Here is a 19,822-nt window from a genome sequence, read left to right on the forward strand (position 1 = left end):
AGTAACAAGGGGAAATCAATACCTTATTCATGTTAAACCTGCCCTAATGCACCCTGTTACGTGACTCACCACACAGAGAATCGATCCGTTTCTCTTCTGGTGGAACATGGGGGGCTCTAAAATTTTCATTTATATGTATTATTTTTTAAGAGGAGAACTTCACTTCATGAAGCAATCTCCTCTGTGTATAAAAATTGGTAGATTAATAGCAGAGTTTCAGGGCGCCTCATGTTTGACTCAGTTCCAGTCCTGCATGCTAAGTAAACACTCTTGGAGGAATAGCTCTTAGGTCAGGACAAAGATAATAATGGTCATTAATAACCATCACTCATTACATGCTTCTTCTTCTTCCCCTGAGCTCTTCTAACCTACTGTTTATAAATGCTCTTTAATGTGCCAAGTGCACTGGCCCTCCCAGAGGCAGACACACGCTTAGAGGAAGGGTAACAGCTGCTGTCATTATGAGCCCTGGCCTGTGCAGACAGTGTTCTCAGATCACTTCTCCCACCTCTGAGGCAGAGGGTTAATGGTCACTGTGCAAGACTGCTTGGGACAGAGAGTGGTGGAATCTAATTACTGGCGCTTGTGGATGGACCCATGTGTGTGTCTTTATGAACAGGATGAGCAGAAGTAATCTCCAAGTCTGCATGCTAACTACCTTCTGGAAGCTATTGTTATTTTTAAGGCCCTAAGGAAATTATTTCTTTATTGTGAGTCTGAAATGTCCTCTATTAACTGTCTCTGCTGCCCTTACCTGATTCTCATTGCTCTGAAATCTTCCTGATCCAGCTGCAACTAAATTACCTCCTCATTTTTTCCAAGAGAACCTAGATTATTTCTGTTTGTATAACCACTGTCCCCAGTGTGGATCCCTGTCCTCATTTGTTCCCTGCCTTCCCTCCCCAGCAGCCCTCTCCCCAACTGGGAGATTCCCCATGGGTACAAGTGCATAATTCTCTCTTTCCAAACAAGTTGGAACAGATTTTCTCTTTTCTGCTTTTTGAAGCTGTGACTGACACCTTAAAATGCAGATTCTTGCACCTTTATTTTCTCATCTTTGAGTAGGTGACTGAGTCATTAAAAGTCAGAAAGAACAAGTAGGATTGATAGTGAATGTTATAATTATGGTTGGAACTTGAAACGGTATTTGCAAGCTATTGCTAATATGATTTTTCATTCTGATTGTGTATGTGTGTTCCAGTAATATAGATCTACATTTATTTTGCCAGTGGGTAAATTCTTTATTCCCTGGAACCCCTGGTGCTCTGTTAACATGCAGGTGAATATTCTTCACATATGCACATCCTCTTGTCATGAATCTTTCAGGTAGACATTTTTTCTATAAAGACAGGAGCTAAAATGTAAAAGCATGTCACCTGACACATGATTAGTGAATTATTCTTCTTAAACCAAATGAATGCCCAAACAAATAAGCTCTCTAAATTGAAGTGAGAGCTTTTCAAGCTGTGCTTAGGAATATTAATAAATGGAAGAGACAAGACGCCTCTGCCCACAGCTTGTCATTCCAGTGTCCCCGGAACCCTGCAGGCAGCAAAGACTGGAAATGTTGGAGAGCCTTTAGGAGGTTGAAGCCTGCCATCTAGTGGCTACTCAGTAGAATTACCCAACATTTGGTACAGTTCAAGAATGGGAACTGTTGAAGTTTACCAGAGGTATCACTGGCTTGCACTCATAAGTGCCATATGAATAGGTACCAAGAACTCTAAAGTTTGAAAATGACCACTAGGGCAACTTTGACATCTTACCTTTGGGAAGCAAGTGAGAAGGTAGACGTTGGAGGGGGAGATCTACTGTGCTGTCAGGTTCCCCCTCCCTTAGAATCTGTAATGCTGAAAAGTGGTACCATCTGGGATGCCAGTGACTGCAGCCACCTCTAATTCTAGACACTTGGATAGTTTCTTAAAGTGCCCTTCAGATGAGCAGGAAAATCTTCAGGCTTGTTAGCTATGTGTCATTTGCGGGCACACCTGGAAAGATCATAGCAGGTGGTGCAGTAGGGCACCCAATACTAAAGGCTGATCCATCCACTGGGTGCTTAACAAATGAAAAGTAACGATGCCTGCTGGCAGTTGGGGGATTTTCCTGCAACCTGGACAAATGGGGATGAGAAAAATGAGACCATCTTCAAGCTGCTCCTTGTGGCTTTTGCTTTTTTAAGGTTAGAGAACATGGGTGGGGGGGAGTGTGGGACACAGTGCTGGTTGCTTTTTGGTTGGGTTTCAATGATTTTTCTACATCTTGCTCCTGCCTTTTACAGGTTGTTGGAATTGGAAAATGACAGGGAAGATTGTTGCTGTGGTAAATGCAATCTATCTGGAAGTCAGAGCAGGGAAAAAGAAGGGGAAATTGGGGCTTACTGAGATCCCAAGGTCACGTAAGAAGTAGCAGCTGGGCAACTTATATGTGTTCACACAGCCACATAATTCTTTTCAGTGCTCCTGTCTGTGGTTGAAATGAAGGGAGGGATCAAATTTGCCAACAGATTGTCTTCCAAGGATGCTAGTGTGGTGGGACAACCTTTAAGGATGTGTAAGGTATACACACTTTATTTAAAGAGGTGCGAGGATAGATTAAATTGTTTTTTTTTCCTTTTCTTTCTTTCTTTCTTTCTTTCTTTCTTTCTTTCTTTCTTTTCTTTTCTTTTCTTTTTTTTTTTTTTGTGCTATGTGATTCAGTCAAGTTGGGAACAGAAAATCACCTTGAAGTAAATGTTCCTCGCTCTACAAAGAACGCTTGAGTAGGCTCCCTTGGTTATATAAATGTCAGACGAGTAGGTCTCTGGTCTCAGGAGAAGGGAGTAACCAAGACGTCCTGTGCTTTGTGTGGTTTAGAAAAGGTTGCTTCACATCTGTGGGAGGGACTAGTGGTGCAGAGAGGCAGTAAGGAGGGCTGGGGGTTGAATGCAACTGGGTGGTTAAGTAAGATGAAAATTAATTAAATGCCCCTTGGATTTAGTTGCTCACTCCCTGTTTTCAGAACACTTGTCTTACCTTGACTTTTGTGCCCAGACACTCCTGTTTCTTTCCTTGCTTCGTTGGCTATGTTTTCTTTCCCTCCTTTGCAAGGTCATGCCCCTCCACCATCTGTTGGCTTTCCTTAAGGGCTTGGTCCTGCGAAAGCATCATTTTCAAAAAGGTGAAATCCAGGACTCTCACACAAATGTAAGAGAACACATCAAAGCTTTTATGTAATGATTAATTAATAAAGAAACCACTAAGGTGTTAAAATCAGGTCAAAGGAGAATTTGAAGAACACATGCATATATATTCAGGAATGCTGAAATGAATCTGCTAATGAATTCAAGATGGTTAATATTCTATAGAACAATAAAATATAATGCTTGGGGTCATCCTTCTACAGAGTAAAAATCAATTGTATCTCTATTGGGACAGAATTCGTCACAGTGCTATGGACAACAATCATTTGCATTACTATCAGTTTTCTACAAATTAACTTCTACCCTTAAGAGGGCTGTAAAATAGCCTGCCAATAGGAAAGCAATCAAACGTGCACAGCTCCACAAAATAAGATAATCCCTGGAGGGTCCACTAGACAATGTGTAGAGCCCAGTCACCTCTGTTGTCCATTACCAAGGTTTTGATAATTTTCCCTGACAGTCCTGAGCCTTCTAACCATTCTGTCGTCTCTCTGGGCCATCTCAACTAAGCCATAGCTTTAATTACTTCCAATAAACGTTCAAGTTTATACCTTTGGCTTAATTCCCTCAGCTCCAAACCTAACAATTTTTCTTAGATGTTTTTGAAAGATAACTTATTCAAGATCACTTAGCTTGTTAGTAGAAGAGGTGAAATTTGAATTTGGGGCCATCCAATTTCAGAACTGCAGCTAAAGCCCACAACATTAACAGGAGGTGGTTTTGGAGATGCCCAGGTATAGGGGGCTGGAACCTGTATGGTAGACCCCTTCACTTCTTGTTGAATGGTGGCTGGTCTCTTCTGCAGAGGAAACTAGAGACAGGGGCCCCACTGTTTCTGACTGAGCTGCAGAGAAGGGTCTGTGCTCTGGGCTGTCCATGGTGAATGTTGCTGTTCCCTGATGATGAGGCAGGAAGAGGTGATACTACTTTTCTCCTGATGGGCTTTCAGATTCTGGGCGGTGCTGGTGTTTTCCCTGTGTGCTAGCTACCTCCTACTTTGTCCTTATGGGGAAAGAGGTCTTTAGTCTGCGCCTTGGGTAGCAGTAGAGTGAGTGGTTGGGTTTTACCATGGGATGCTTCCCAGGTGTTCTAGGATATCCCACATATTCTACCTCTGCCCCATTGGCCACAGCCTTCTTCCTTTAGCTTCCTGCTCCTCCAGTATCCACGTGGCCCTCCAGGAAGAATTAAGTCCCAAGTCTCATGGGGCCTTGACTGATCTTATAAGGTTAACAGCCAATTTTGACCAATGCAGGTGCTTATTACATTATGGAAAACAAATTCGAGTAAAAAGAGAATACAAACTAGGGGGTTGAGGGACAGAACTGGGAGGAGCACTTTTTTTCTTCCATTTGTTCAAGTTACCAACCAGGTCACAGAAATGGGCTTGGTCATAGTCTCATGGAGAGACCTGTGTGGCCTGGAGAGCCCTGAACCCACAAGCCCCAGCACAGGCCCCTTAGAAGGTTGTGTTGGGGTAAGGGCCCAGTTAATTCTGCTACAGATCTCCTGGCCTGCCCTGCTGTGTGCCCTCACTCCTTGCACTGGGGTGGCGCCCAGCTGGGGCTGGCTTTCAGGCCACAAGTTCACTCTCAGCTTGCTTTTCAGAGAACGTTCCTAGTCTTCTGAGATTGAAGCCTTTACTGCAGCCAGAGAATCCTACACACACTTCCTTTGAATTCCTGCCACTTTAAAAAGCAAAAAACATCTGCCCACAGCACGTCAGTTTGGAAATCTCTTTTCCCTTTCTTTTCAATCAGAACTGTCTGAAACCACTTTCTAGATTAGATGAAATTGCTATTTGGTGCATTACTTCAAACATGAATGCCTTAGAAACCACATTTAATTCTCTTGAATTAAAAAGACAGAGAGAGAGAGAGAGAGGGAGAGGGAGAATACTCTTTTTCTATGGTCTTTCTCTAGGAATGAGGGGATGTCCTCCTCTGCCAACTATTTCCTTCCCTTTTCAAGGTCACCTTCTTTTGATTGTATTTGCTGAAAAGGAGGTTTTTAAAAAACATTAGGCATAATTTGCATATCATATAATTCCTGCTTTTAAAGTTGTACAATTCAGTGGTTTTTAGTATTTCACAAAGTTGTGCAACCATCACTATAATTCCAAAACATCTTAATTCTTCTAAAAAAGAAATTTCATATTCATTAGCAGTCATTTCTCATGACCCACTGCCCCCAGCCCCTGGGAACCACCATTCCACTTTGTGTCCCTATGGGTTTGCCTGCTCTGGAAATTTCACATAGATGGAATCACACAATGTGTGGCCTTTTGTACCTGGCTTCTTTAACTCAGCATAAGGTTTTAAGGTTCATCCATATTGTAACATGTATCAGTACTTTATTCCTTCTTATTGATGGATAATATTCCATTGTTTGGATAGATCACATTTTGTTTATCCATTAGCTGATGGATATTTGGGTTATTTCTACTTTTTGGATAAAATCTATAGTGCTGCTATGAACATTCATGAGCAATCATATTCGTGGACATATGATTCCAACTCTCTTGGACACATATGTAGGATAGAATTGCAAGATCATACCGTACCTTTGTGTTCAAACTTTTAAGGAACTGTTATAGTGTTCTCTAAAATGGCTGCACCATTTTAAATTCCTACTAGCCATATATGAAGGTTCCAGTTTCTCTACATCTGCCCCAGCACTCTCTACTGTTCATCTTTTTAATAATTACTATCCTAGTAGGTATGAATTGTACCATTGTCATTTCTATTTTTATTTCCCTAATGACCAATGTTGTTGGACATCTTTTCATGGTCTGGTTAGTCATTTGTGTATTTTTTTTTTTGAAGAAATGTCAAAATTCTTTGATCATTTTTCAACTGCATTGGCTTTTCATTGCTGAGTTATAAGCATTTAAAAAAATTTATTCTTTATATAAATATATATAAAGAATATATATATGAGTTATATATATATATATGAGTTATACGCATTTAAATGCTTATAACTCATAAATATATGAGTTATAAGCATTTAAAAAATTTATTCTTTATATAAATATATATAAAGAATATATATATTTATTCTTTATATATATGTATATTCTTTATATATATATAAAGAATATATATATATATATTCTTTATATAACTCCCTTATATACACGATTTGCAAAATTTTTCTCCCATTCTGGTGGTTTGTCTTTCACTTTCTTGATGCTGATCTTTGAAGCATGAAAGTTTTTAATTTTAATGAAATTTGATTTCTCTATTTTTCCTTTTCTTGCTTGCTGTTTTGGTGTTGTGTCTAAGAAACCATTGCCTTATCCCAAATCATAAATATGTATACCTATGTTTTCTTTCAAGAGTTTTGTAGTTTTGGGTATTACATTTGGGTCTTTGGTCCATTTTAAGTGAATTTTTGTGTATGGTGTAAGATAGAATCCAAATTCATTCTTTTGCATGTGTTAGTACCATTTGCATAATGATTATTCTTCCCTGTTGAACCCTCTCCCCTATTGAAAATCAATTGACCATAGGTATATGAGTTTATTTCTGGTCTCTTGATTCTATTCTATTGTTCTATATGTCTATCCTTAAGTCAGCAGGCACACTGTCTTGATTACTGTAGCTTTGTAGTGAGTTTTGAAATTAGGAAGTACAAGTCTCTTCCAACTTTGTTATTTTTCAAAATTGCTTTGGCTATTGTGAGTCTCTGGAATTTCTTTCTTTCTTTCTTTCTTTCTTTCTTTCTTTCTTTCTTTCTCTTTTTAAGGTTTATTCATTTTTCAGAGACAGAGTGTGAGCAGGGGAGGGGCAGAGAGAGAGGGAGACACAGAATCCGAAACAGGCTCCAGGCTCTGAGCTGTCAGCACAGAGCCCGACGCAGGGCTCAAACTCACGGAATGTGAGATCATGACCTGAGCTGAAGTCGGACTGAGCCACCCAGGCACCCCGAGTCTCTGGAATTTCTAAGTGAATTTAGGATCAGCTTGTCAATTTCTGTGAAAAAGGCAGAAGGACTTTTTTTTTTTAAGGGATTGCATTGAATCTGGATCAATTTGGGGCAAATTGTCATCTTAAGTAAATATATATATTTAATGTTTATTTTTGAGAGAGAGAGAGAGAAGGAGAGAGAGAGTGAGAACAAGCGAGGGAGGGGCAGAGAGAGAGGGAGACACAGAATCCAGAGCAGGCTCCAGGCTCTGAGGTGTCAGCACAGAACCCAACTCAATGTGGGGCTTGAACTCACGAACCATACGATCATGACCTGAGCCAAAGTCTGATGCTTAACTGACTGAACCATCCAGGCAACCCATCATCTTAGCAATATTTAAGTGTCCTTATCCAAGCACATAGGAAGTTTTTCCACTTAAGTCTTTAATTTTCTCCATAATGGTATGTTGGTTTCAGTATATAGGTCTTACACTTTTTTTGGTTAAACTTAATCCTAGGTATTTAATTTGTTTTGATGTTACTGAAAATGGAATCATTTCCTTAATTTCATCTTTGGATTGTTCATTGCTAGTGTATAGAAATACAATTGAGTTTTATGTATTGATCTTATGTCTCGCAAACTTGTTGAGATTTTTTTATTAGTTCAGATAGTTTTATTGTGGATTCCTTAGGATTTTCTATATAGCATATATAGCTATTTTCATAGCATCTGTGAATAGGGATAGGTTTACTTTTTCCTTTCCAGTTGTGATTGTGCTTTTTATTAGGTGGCTGTTTTTATGACCAATATTGCTCCCACAATGGCCCCTCCCCCACTTCACTGGTCCCATCTCCTCTGGAGTTGCCACCCTTCCCAGGATCACACAGCACAGCAACGAACTTTAAACTTGGTATCAGGCATTGTAGTCCTAAAGGCCACTGATTGTCTTCATACAGAGGATTTCTCCTGGCCAATTTTCTCTGACTATGTCCCCACCACATGGACATTTTTGGGGGCCTCCTTCTCTCTTTAGGTGTTTTTTATATTTACTTTTTATACTTCTTCCATTTTCATATATCCCAAGCTTCTTATCTTCTTTCTTTGGGGTGCCCTTAAAATTTTCTTCACTTAGGGGTGCCTGGGTGGCTCAGTTGGTTAAGCATCTGACTCTTGATATCCACTGAGGTCATGGTCTCTCAGTCTGTGAGATCAAGCCCCATGCCAGGCTCTGTGCTATTAGCTACTAGCACAGAGACCACTTGGGATTCTCCCTCCCTCTGTCTATCTCTTTCTTTCTCTCTCTCTCTCTCTCTCCCTCCCTCCCTCCCTCCCTCCCTCTCGCTGCCCTTCCCTGGCTTGGGTCTCTCTTCTCTCAAAATAAATAATAAATAAATAAGCTTAAACATTTTTTTCTTCACTTGATTATGTAGAGCAGTTCAACTCTCTTTGTTGTCACAAACTCCTCTCCATCTGTGCTCAGGGGCTTTTTACAATAACTGCAAAAATTAAAAAATAAACCCAAACCAAGTTCTAAATAAAAGTGCCCTATTAAGATAGAGCAAAATATTTTTCCTAAAGTAAAGAATTGTCTCCCCTGAAAGGGAATTTGCCTCTCCCTGGTAGTCAGAAATAGCTGCCTTCAGTTTTGCTATAAGATGATAGTTTCTCCCCTCCCACTACAGGGGAGTTAAAATCACCTTTTTTCTTTTTTGAAAGGCTCTAGTCTGATAAGATAATCATTATCTGAGAAATAGGGTGTCCCCAGATGGCTGGGAGTATGAATGTGCCAGCACCCACCTATCTCCCCACAAAGTGAAGCAGGTTGATTCTGGGGAGTGAGTATGTATCTGCACAGTGTAACTCAGATCCACTGCATGTTATGTGACAGGGAATTCAGGGATGTCCCATGTGCAAGCAGTGTCTTTTCTCAGGTCACAGAAAGGAAAGACAAAAGCTAGTATTGACAAATTGGTAAGAGTTTTGATTCTGGAGCCAAACTGCTTGGGTTCAAATCCCAGGTTTGCTAAATTGTTAAAAAATATTTATTTATTTTATTTTGAGAGAGAGAGAGAAAGTGCGCATGTGCAAGCGGGGGAGGGGCAGAGAGAGAGGGAGAGAGAGAATCCCAAGAAGGCTCCACGCTGTTAACACAGAGCCCAATGTGGGGCTCAATCCCACTAACCATGAGATCATGACCTGAGCCCCAATCAAGAGTCTGATGCTCAACCACCTGACCCACCCAGGAACCCTCCAGCTTTGCTACTAAATGTGTAAATTTGCTAATAAATGTGTGACCTTAGTCACTAAACTTTTGCTATGATCCTAACTTATGTCTATTCCTTTATTCATGCCCGAGTTTTTTTTTCTTAATCTTTAAAATGATAGTAATAGCATCTTCCTCATAGGATTATTATGAAGATTAAATGAGTTAATATATGTAAAGCCCTTAACACAGTTCTTGGCATGTAAACTAAGAAAGTGTTAAAATAAACAATTCCAAGTGTAGTGTATGAGGGCTTTCCTGTATAAGGAAAGTGTATGAGGGCTTTCCTGCCAGACTGTGAGTTTCTAGGTAGGTCAAGGCTGTGTTTTATTTATGGAATCAATGCCTTATTATCAGCATCAATGCCTGATGCATAGCAAGGACCTTCATCAAATGTCTACTACTTGCAGGAACGAATCATCTTTTTAGATCCACTTAGAGGGTGATTCCTTATCAGGCTACAGATCAAGAGGAGAAATTGTCATGCATCTTTGAGCAACAGTTCCTTGGGGGAACTGTTATCAAAATCACTGGGGAGTAGGTGGATGAAGTGTCACAGAGAGTTAAATTTCGGAAGTTGAAAAAGATGTTATCATTTAGAAGAATAATCCAGAAAAAAGAAAAGTGAAACATCAAGCAAGGTAAGAACAAAGATCATCATTTGTAAGGAAGGAGATTCTGTAACAGACAATGAAAAAACCCCAGTAGAACAGGGATTGGCAATTTTTCTGTAAAGTTTCAGATAGTAAAGATTTTAGGTTTTGTGAGTCATGCAACCTCTGTTGCAACTATTCAACTCTGATGTCGAGTGAAAGGGACTGAGACAATATGTAAACAAACGGGCATGGTTATGTTTCAGTAAAACTTCATTTACAAAAACAGAAGGTGGGCTGGATTCGCCTGCCATTGTAGTTTGATGACCTCTGCACCAGAACAATGTATGGAATGAATAAAGGGATGTCAGTGGGACTCTGACATCTGGAGAAGCACTTGGACAGAATCCTTTTTGGGAGAAGGCAGTGGCTTCCACAATATCTTGAAGAATCCTGCTATATGTAACTTCAGGGAGCACTTAATGCAACTACTGCAGTCTCAAATGTGGCAAATACAGAAAAGAGTGGACAAAAAGACATGCGACAGTAGAACTTATTTTTCTCGTAACTTTTTTGATAAGAAAGATTGACACTTGAACCGAGTTGAAGCTCAATTATTTATATTAAAAGTTAGGACAGATAATCCAAAATTGAGACTCCTTAAATGATTTCTATTTATCTGCAGAATGGATTTTTGTACCTGTTTATGATACAGGCTTATGATGTGGGAATTGACAGAATTGCAAGCACAATAATGTAACCAAACCCTGAAAACATAGTCTCTAGACTATCACTTGACCCCCCTGGCCTCCTTCTCTGTGCTGCAGAGATGCTTAAACGTCTCCTCAGGCAAGATGAGACTTTCCAAGATGAAAAATCTTCCCTTGTGGCCTAGAAATGCAACCTGTCCTGAACCCCATGCCCACTCAAGAGCACATGGCCTGTAAACCAAACTGAAAAGCACCTTCTTGTTCCTGAACAAGGTTTTCTTTCTCCTTGACTCATATTTTCCTTTGGGAAATAATGGAGAAAAAGGGAATAGACCATTTTACTGAGGCAAGCTCTTCCTTACCACACCATTCCATGGAATGAACAGCCCTATGGCACTTTGAAGGAAGTGACTGAGAATGTTTGGTTTTACCTCTTACAGTCAGTTCTGGTATGTTAATTTCCTAACCTTTGGAGCCTTCAATATGGCAGCAGAGTTTGCTGAGTCAGAGAAGAAATATATCTTCAGCCTGTTGTATAATTATCTCAGGAATTATAAAGGCAGTAAATGAATGATTGCCTTTTTTATTAATACATTAAAGCAGAGATGCATAATTGACACTTTAATGATCTAGTGGCAGCAAATTAGATAATAATGTGATTACAAAATGACAATTACTTTTGGCAATTAACTGGTATCACCTTTCAGTAGCCCTTTTCAATATATTGTTGGGGACCCTCATTACCAATGAGAAACGGGATCATTCTAAGGCTGAATGGGAGCTATGGGGAAGAGTTAAGTTAATTACTTAACAAAACAAGTGGCTGATCTTTATATTCTTGATCAATGAGTCTTTGGGGTTTAATAATGGCAGTAACATACTATACCTTTTTTCCCTGAATGATGCCCAAACGATGTATAAACTTTTTGTAATGTAATTACTACCCATAAATCACTTCATTTCTGAAATATGGTGGCTTCTGAGAGGTTTAGATTGCTTTTTCACAGTCTCATTAGTTTAAAAAGGAAAGAGAAGAAAAATCTTGCCTCTACCAGAAAGGCAGGTAAGGATGGAAAGTGACTTCATTACACATTACATGATAACGGGCTGAGCAAGAAACAATGTCACCATACATACACCAAATATTTATAAAGCACTTCTACATACACAATTAAATTTAATCCTCACAGCTCTGTGTTATGGTAGCAGTAGGTTCCTATGAATTGTTTTAGAAAATGTCTCAAAACATAAATCTAGTGGTTCATATCAACCAGGTGAAATTTATGTAGCCTTTATATATTTGATGGGGGCATTTGACTCATTTTTAATAGAATAAGAAATGTTAGTACGCAAAAGACCAAAAAATATTCTTATAATGTTTTGATTAAATAGCTGTAATTATTGACAGATAAACTTATGTTGAAATTGGTAATTGCAACATTACCTTATCTGTTGCTAACTTGAAGCTATATATTTTGTCTGTATTGAATTTCACTATATGCCTCCTGTTCTCTCCCGAAACTGAATAATGAGATTAAGCATCTCTCGGTAATAAGAGCAGACACTGTATTGACTGATTTCTAACTGCTCAGCTCTATCTTTGATTTTTTTTGTGTGTGTACAACCTAGAGTCTCTAAACAGTTCCTTCTGAATTTTAATATCTAGCGCCAGAAATTGTAATATAAGGCAACTGAGAACACTGGCAGAGTGAGAGCTGAAATTGAGGCCACCCTGCAAGATCCTCGAATCTTTATTTGAAAAGGCCATTCTGCAGGGCCAGAGAGATGGTTAAGAAACAACTACTAGGTACAAACCTGGGGACACCTATATCTGGAATTCCATTTCCAAATACCTAGAGTCAATGCATAAAATCAGTCCTTTGTGTTTTCAAGTTCTTGGTTGCAGGATGAATGACTCCAGGCACATATGCAGCACTCATTCATTTATTCATTTGCACATTCTACAATTATTTATTAAATATCTATGATGTTCCAGGCACTGTGCTAGCTACTGGGTATATAGAAGTGAACAGAGTGGCTGTGGTCTTTGCCTTCATGAGGAATATAGCAGAGGGAAGAAGAGAGTCTCATATCCTTCTGCTTATAAGCAAACTTGAATCCGGATGGAGCTGGTTGGTTTCTTTCTGTCTTTCTTCTCTTTCTTTCTGTGTCTTCCCTTCCCTTTCCTTTTTCTCCCATTTTCTTCCTCTCCTCCCTTCCTTACTATCTCTCACCCATGGGATTCCAAAAATTATTCTCAATGTAATACAAATTTGGTGTCAGTTTATTAGAGAATGTTAATTTGGGGACATGAGATAACAAAGTCCTGGAGACCAATTATGTTTCTATCTAGTTCACATTCCTTTTTCGATGGGTTTTAGGTTTCCTTGCAATATTAAACATCCCCGGGAGGAATGTTAGTATTTAAGAAAAATTTTTTTGCTAGGTCCCATTCTCCTTTTCTTCATCTATTTTTAACAAAGGAGGAATAGAAAAAAAAAAGGCCAATGTCTATTCCACTAAATACCATTTATTGAACTACTGTGTGCCACGTACTTTCTGTGGATAATCTTTAATTTCTCACAGGAAACTTTTGAGGGGGCATTGTTATCCTCTTTCTATAATTGGATAAATAGAAGCTTTGTGATGTTTGGTAACTTGCCTAGGGTCACACAACTTGTATGTGAAAGAGCTGGAGTTTGAACTCACCACCAGCAAAGCCCTTGTTGCCCTTACCAGTAGCCCTTAAATGATCTTGGGTCCACAGCCTGATAATTACTTAGACTCTTTTTAATTACTTAGACTCTTTCTTTAAGTAAGGGTTTAGACAGTGGGTGTTTCTCCTCCCCTTTGTGAGTTAACTACCTTTTGGTATCAGATTATCAGCTGGTGATTTTGATTTCAGTTTAATCCCAGAAAGAACTGGTTCTAATCATGGCACAAAGTCTGGCCATGTCTTTCAACTATGAATAAAAATGAAAATCTTATTTCTTCTCTTTCTGGGATATTAAGGGAGTTGATCCCATCATTAAAGTTTATTAGCAACGTAGGGTTTCTACAGATTCTATTTTCGCATAGCATAGCAACCACTTTTTGCAGGTAGAACAAATGAAATACAAAGGCATAACCAAATTAATCTTGCATCACTCTGGAGTTAGAGATGAGTTGCAACACTAATAAAGATTGTTTTGCTGGGGTTATCACCTTAAGGTGATAATATTTTTAACAAAAAGATTGCGTTGGTTGTGCTGCTGCCTTTTGAAATTTTACCATCATTTAGCATTTCTAGAAGGTGGTCAAAGGGCATTTGTAAATAAATATTACTGGCTGGGCAATTTGTTTTATTTTAGGAACATTATTTGCTTACCACGAAAATGAAGGTTTTTAACTTGACTTTGAAGTCTGCTCAGCCAGAAAACTATTTGTAGCTGAATAAAAACGTTTAACTCTTAATATGTTGCCTTTAGTTGCTTTTATGCCCGTTTGCAATAACTTCCCATAAGATCCATGTGTAGCAAACCTTAGTGACAGGAGATAAGAGTTTTTAGGAGCTAGAATTAATTGCATGGGTCTAAGAGAAACACAGTGCTCATTTGCTTCAAGGTTTGTCTAAAAGCTCAAGGTTATATGCCTGAAACTGCTTATAGTCACACCTACTAACAATGGTGGCTCAAAATGTGCATGCTGGAAGGAATCTAAAACAGCTGTATACACTTTTAATATATTTGGAATATATGAAGTATTCATTCATTTGTTATCTCAACAATGATTTGTTGAATGTTTATTATTACTAGACATCAGGACAGATAAAGATGAAACAGAAGACAACAAAATAGTCATGACTCTTGCCTTTGTGGAGTATACAGCGTAGTGAAGAAGACAGGAGTTTAAAAAGTAAAAGTATAAGATAATGTAGATTTCTGATAGGAATTCTGAAGGAAAAGTATAGAGTTCTGAGAAAGGGAAGGATAGGGCAGTGAGAAAGTGTGCAGAGGTATCATTTAAGTTAAATCCTGTAGATCGAGTAAGAGTTGGCCATTTCGAAGGGGGAAAAAGAAACTTGCACATACAGAAGCAGTGCTGGGGAGAGCACTAGCTTGGCAGATTCAAAGAACTGAAAGAGGCCACTATGATGTAGTGGGTGAAGGGAAAATAGCACTAGAATTTGGGACTTCCCCCCCCCCCCAAGGACATTGGGGAGTTGTTAAACAGGCAGTGATATTATGTGATTAATGTCTTAAGATTATCACTTTGTCTGCTAAGTGGTTTTGGATAATGCTTTGGAGGGGGTAAGCATAGAAATTGGGAGATCTATTGTAAGTCTATGGTAGTAATGCAGGTGAGAGATGGCGGTAGCCCAGAGTAGTAATGAAAGAGATGGAAGACAGTGGATGAACTCTGGAAATATTTGGAAGTAGAATCAAAACATTGCAAATGGATTGAGTGTGAGGCTGGTTGGAGACAGAGAGAATGAACTCTAATAACTTTCAGGTATTCAGCTTTAGCAAATGGATGGATAAAGGTGTCATTTTACTGAGGTGGGGAAGACCAGGAGAAGAGTAGATTTGGAGCAGATAATGAAGAACTTCAGTTTTATTTTAGGTGTTTTGTAAACACCCTTTACCAAACGAAGGATGTTACTTTCTATTTTCACTGTGTTACAAGATTTTTTTTAATGTATTTTGCATTTTATGAATTGCTTTTTCTCATCTACTGAGATGGTCATAGAATTCATCTCCTTTATTTTATTAATGAAGCAGATTGCATTGAATGATTTTTTTTTACTGTTAAGCCAATTGCATTTTTGAAATAACTTTGGTTTGATTGTGCTGTATAATTTTTTTTTTCACACTGCTAGGTTGTATTTCCTAGAATTTGTTTAGAATTTAAAAAGATCAATGTCATAAGAGAGATGGGCCTCTAATGTTCCTTTCTTGTAATGTCCTTGTAATTCCAGTTTTTATATCAGGATTATGCTGGTCTTAAACAATGAGTTAAAGAGATCTTTCCTTTTGTCTCCTGTGGAAGAACATATGGGAAAATTGGCATTAGTTTTTCTTGAAGTATTTTGTAGAATTCACAGTGAAGCCATTTAGGCCTATAATTTTCTGTGTTGGAAAGTTTTTAAGTATGAATTAATTTAAAAATTAAATTTGGTTTTGCTGAATTGTATGCACGTTTTATGGATTATGTCTAATTCATTTAAATTTTCAAATTTATTGGCATGTAGTTTTTAAAAAAATAATATTTTTTATTATCTGTTCAATGTTTGTGGAATGTATAGTGATATCCCTTTCCTTTTTTCATTTCTGACATTGATTATTTGTGCCTTTTTGGGGAGAGTTTATCACTATATTAATCTTTTAAACAAAACTACTATTTTCTTTGATTATCCTTTTATCATATATGTTTTCTTTTTCATTAATGTAAGCTCCTATCTTTATTATTTCCTTCCTTCTTGTTTCTTTGGGATGAACTTTCTATTCTTTTTCTAACTTCTTAAAGGGGATACTTAGTGCATTGATTTTCAGCTTCCTTCTTTTCTGCTTTTTTAAAGATCTTAATTTTAAGTAATCTCTGCATCCAACATGGGGCTTGAACTCACAACCCTGAGATCAAGAGTTGTGTGCTCTACCAACTGAGCCAGCCAGGTCCCCCAGCCTCTTTCTTTTCTGTTATATTCTTTTAAGGCTATAAATTTCATATAATCATGGTTTAAATATATATTTTTTAAATTATTGGGTTAATATTGGTTATATAATTTCCTTTGTGATTTTTTTCTTTGGACCATAGGTATTTAGCAGTTTACTTCTTAGTTTTCTTGATATGGATTTTCCAATTATTCAGCTTAATCCCATTAAAAGTGAAGAACATACTCTGACGTGATTTTGATTTTTTGAAATATGTTCAGATTTGCCATAGGGCTCTGAATATGGCAATTTTGGTAAATGTGCTGTGTGTTCTTGGAAAGAATATATATTCTGTAGTCACTAGGTGTATTGTTCTATATATATGTCCACCAGGAAATGTTTATTATATTTGTGTTGTTTAGATCATCTGTATCCTTACTGATTTTTTAAATGTCTATTTATTTATTTTGAGAGAGAGAGAGCGAGCACATTTGCACACAAGCAGGAGAGGGACAGAGAGAGAAAGAGAAAGAGAGAATCCCAAGCAGGTTCTATACTCAACACGGAGCCCCATGAGCGGCTGGATCTCATGACCATGAGATCATGACCTGAGCTAAAACCAAGAGGTGGATCCTTAACCTTAATCGACTGAGACAACCAGGCACCCCTTACTGATTTCTAGTTATGAGAAATCAGTTAAAATCTTCCACTAGAATAGTGGATTTGAACATTTCTCTTTGTATATTTTTTTCTGTATATGTTTTGAAGCTATGTTGTAAGGTATAAGCAAATGTGGGATTGTTGTATCTTCCTGGTATATTGACATTTTTATTATGCAATGGTCTTCTTTAAATCTGATAATGTTTCTTGTCCTGAAGTATTATTTAATTGATAGCAGTATAGCTACCATAGATTTTTTTTGGTTAGTGGTTTCATGGTGTGTGTGTATATATATACATATACATATATTTTTTATCATCTTGCTTTTAGCCATTCTGTATTATATTCAAATGCATTTCTTTAAGCAGTGTATAGTTTTTTTTCAAATACATCCTTTAATTGTTAATTGAAATATTAGTTCATTTACATAGGAGATAATTTCTGATATACCTGGGCCTATATCTATCATTTTACCATTTAATTTTTATTTGGTTATCTCTCCTTTTTTTTTTTTTTGGATTACTTTCTATTATCTCAAGTTAAACATTGTTTTATTCTTTTTTATATTGGTTATTTTAGAGATTATACTATACATCTTGGTTTTCCAAAGTCTAATATAAATTAGTACTTTGTCCTTATACCAAATAATGTGAAAATCTGAAGACTACTGTTAATCAATGTGTGGTTTTTGGATCAGCAGTGGTATGTAATCTATGATGCTTAACTTTATGTGTCAACTTGGCTAGGCCATAGTATGTGGTCGAACACCAGTCTAGAAGTCAATGTAAAGGTATTTTTTTTTTAAGAGATTGGTTTTTATTTATTTATTTATTTATTTTCAATATATGAAATTTATTGTCAAATTGGTTTCCATACAACACCCAGTGTTCATCCCAAAAGATGCCCTCCTCAATACCCATCACCCACCCTCCCCTCCCTCCCACCCCCCATCAACCCTCAGTTTGTTCTCAGTTTTTAAGAGTCTCTTATGCTTTGGCTCTCTCCCACTCTAACCTCTTTTTTTTTTTTTCCTTCCCCTCCCCCATGGGTTTCTGTTAAGTTTCTCAGGATCCACATAAGAGTGAAACCATATGGTATCTGTCTTTCTCTGTATGGCTTATTTCACTTAGCATCACACTCTCCAGTTCCATCCACGTTGCTACAAAGGGCCATATTTCGTTCTTTCTCATTGCCATGTAGTACTCCATTGTGTATATAAACCACAATTTTTTTATCCATTCATCAGTTGATGGACATTTCGTGGACATTTCGGCTCTTTCCATAATTTAGCTATTGTTGAGAGTGCTGCTATAAACATTGGGGTACAAGTGCCCCTATGCATCAGTACTCCCGTATCCCTTGGGTAAATTCCTAGCAGTGCTATTGCTGGGTCATAGGGTAGGTCTATTTTTAATTTTCTGAGGAACCTCCACACTGTTTTCCAGAGTGGCTGCACCAGTTTGCATTCCCACCAACAGTGCAAGAGGGTTCCCGTTTCTCCACATCCTCTCCAGCATCTCTAGTCTCCTGATTTGTTCATTTTGGCCACTCTGACTGGTGTGAGGTGATATCTGAGTGTGGTTTTGATTTGTATTTCCCTGATGAGGAGCGATGTTGAGCATCTTTTCATGTGCCTGTTGGCCATCTGGATGTCTTCTTTTTTTTTTTTTTTTTTATTTATTTTTGGGACAGAGAGAGACAGAGCATGAATGGGGGAGGGGCAGAGAGAGAGGGAGACACAGAATCGGAAACAGGCTCCAGGCTCCGAGCCATCAGCCCAGAGCCCGACGCGGGGCTCGAACTCACGGACCGCGAGATCGTGACCTGGCCGATGTCGGACGCTTAACCGACTGCGCCACCCAGGCGCCCCTGGATGTCTTCTTTAGAGAAGTGTCTATTCATGTTTTCTGCCCATTTCTTCACTGGGTTATTTGTTTTTCGGGTGTGGAGTTTGGCGAGCTCTTTATAGATTTTGGATACTAGCCCTTTGTCCGATATGTCATTTGCAAATATCTTTTCCCATTCCGTTGGTTGCCTTTTAGTTTTGTTGGTTGTTTCCTTTGCTGTGCAGAAGCTTCTTATCTTCATAAGGTCCCAGTAGTTCATTTTTGCTTTTAATTCCCTTGCCTTTGGGGATGTGTCGAGTAAGAGATTGCTACAGCTGAGGTCATAGAGGTCTTTTCCTGCTTTCTCCTCTAGGGTTTTGATGGTTTCCTGTCTCACATTCAGGTCCTTTATCCATTTTGAGTTTATTTTTGTGAATGGTGTGAGAAAGTGGTCTAGTTTCAACCTTCTGCATGTTGCTGTCTAGTTCTCCCAGCACCATTTGTTAAAGAGACTGTCTTTTTTCCATTGGATGTTCTTTCCTGCTTTGTCAAAGATGAGTTGGCCATACGTTTGTGGGTCTAGTTCTGGGGTTTCTATTCTATTCCATTGGTCTATGTGTCTGTTTTTGTGCCACTACCATGCTGTCTTGATGATTACAGCTTTGTAGTAGAGGCTAAAGTCTGGGATTGTGATGCCTCCTGCTTTGGTCTTCTTCTTCTTCAAAATTACTTTGGCTATTCGGGGCCTTTTGTGGTTCCATATGAATTTTAGAATTGCTTGTTCTAGTTTCGAGAAGAATGCTGGTGCAATTTTGACTGGGATTGCATTGAATGTGTAGATAGCTTTGGGTAGTATTGACATTTTGACAATATTTATTCTTCCAATCCATGAGCAGGGAATGTCTTTCCATTTCTTTATATCTTCTTCAATTAAAAGGTATTTTTGTTTTTTTTTTTTAGATGAGATCAACTGTAGACATTTATAAAGCCATTTTTTAAAAAATCAGTAGACTTTGGATAAAGCAGATTATCTTCCACAATGTGGGTGGT

Source organism: Lynx rufus, unplaced genomic scaffold (assembly GCF_022079265.1).
Source record: "Lynx rufus isolate CCGP_SWC_20201006 ecotype Redwood Valley unplaced genomic scaffold, mLynRuf1.p SCAF_17, whole genome shotgun sequence".
Taxonomy (NCBI): Eukaryota; Metazoa; Chordata; class Mammalia; order Carnivora; family Felidae; genus Lynx; species Lynx rufus.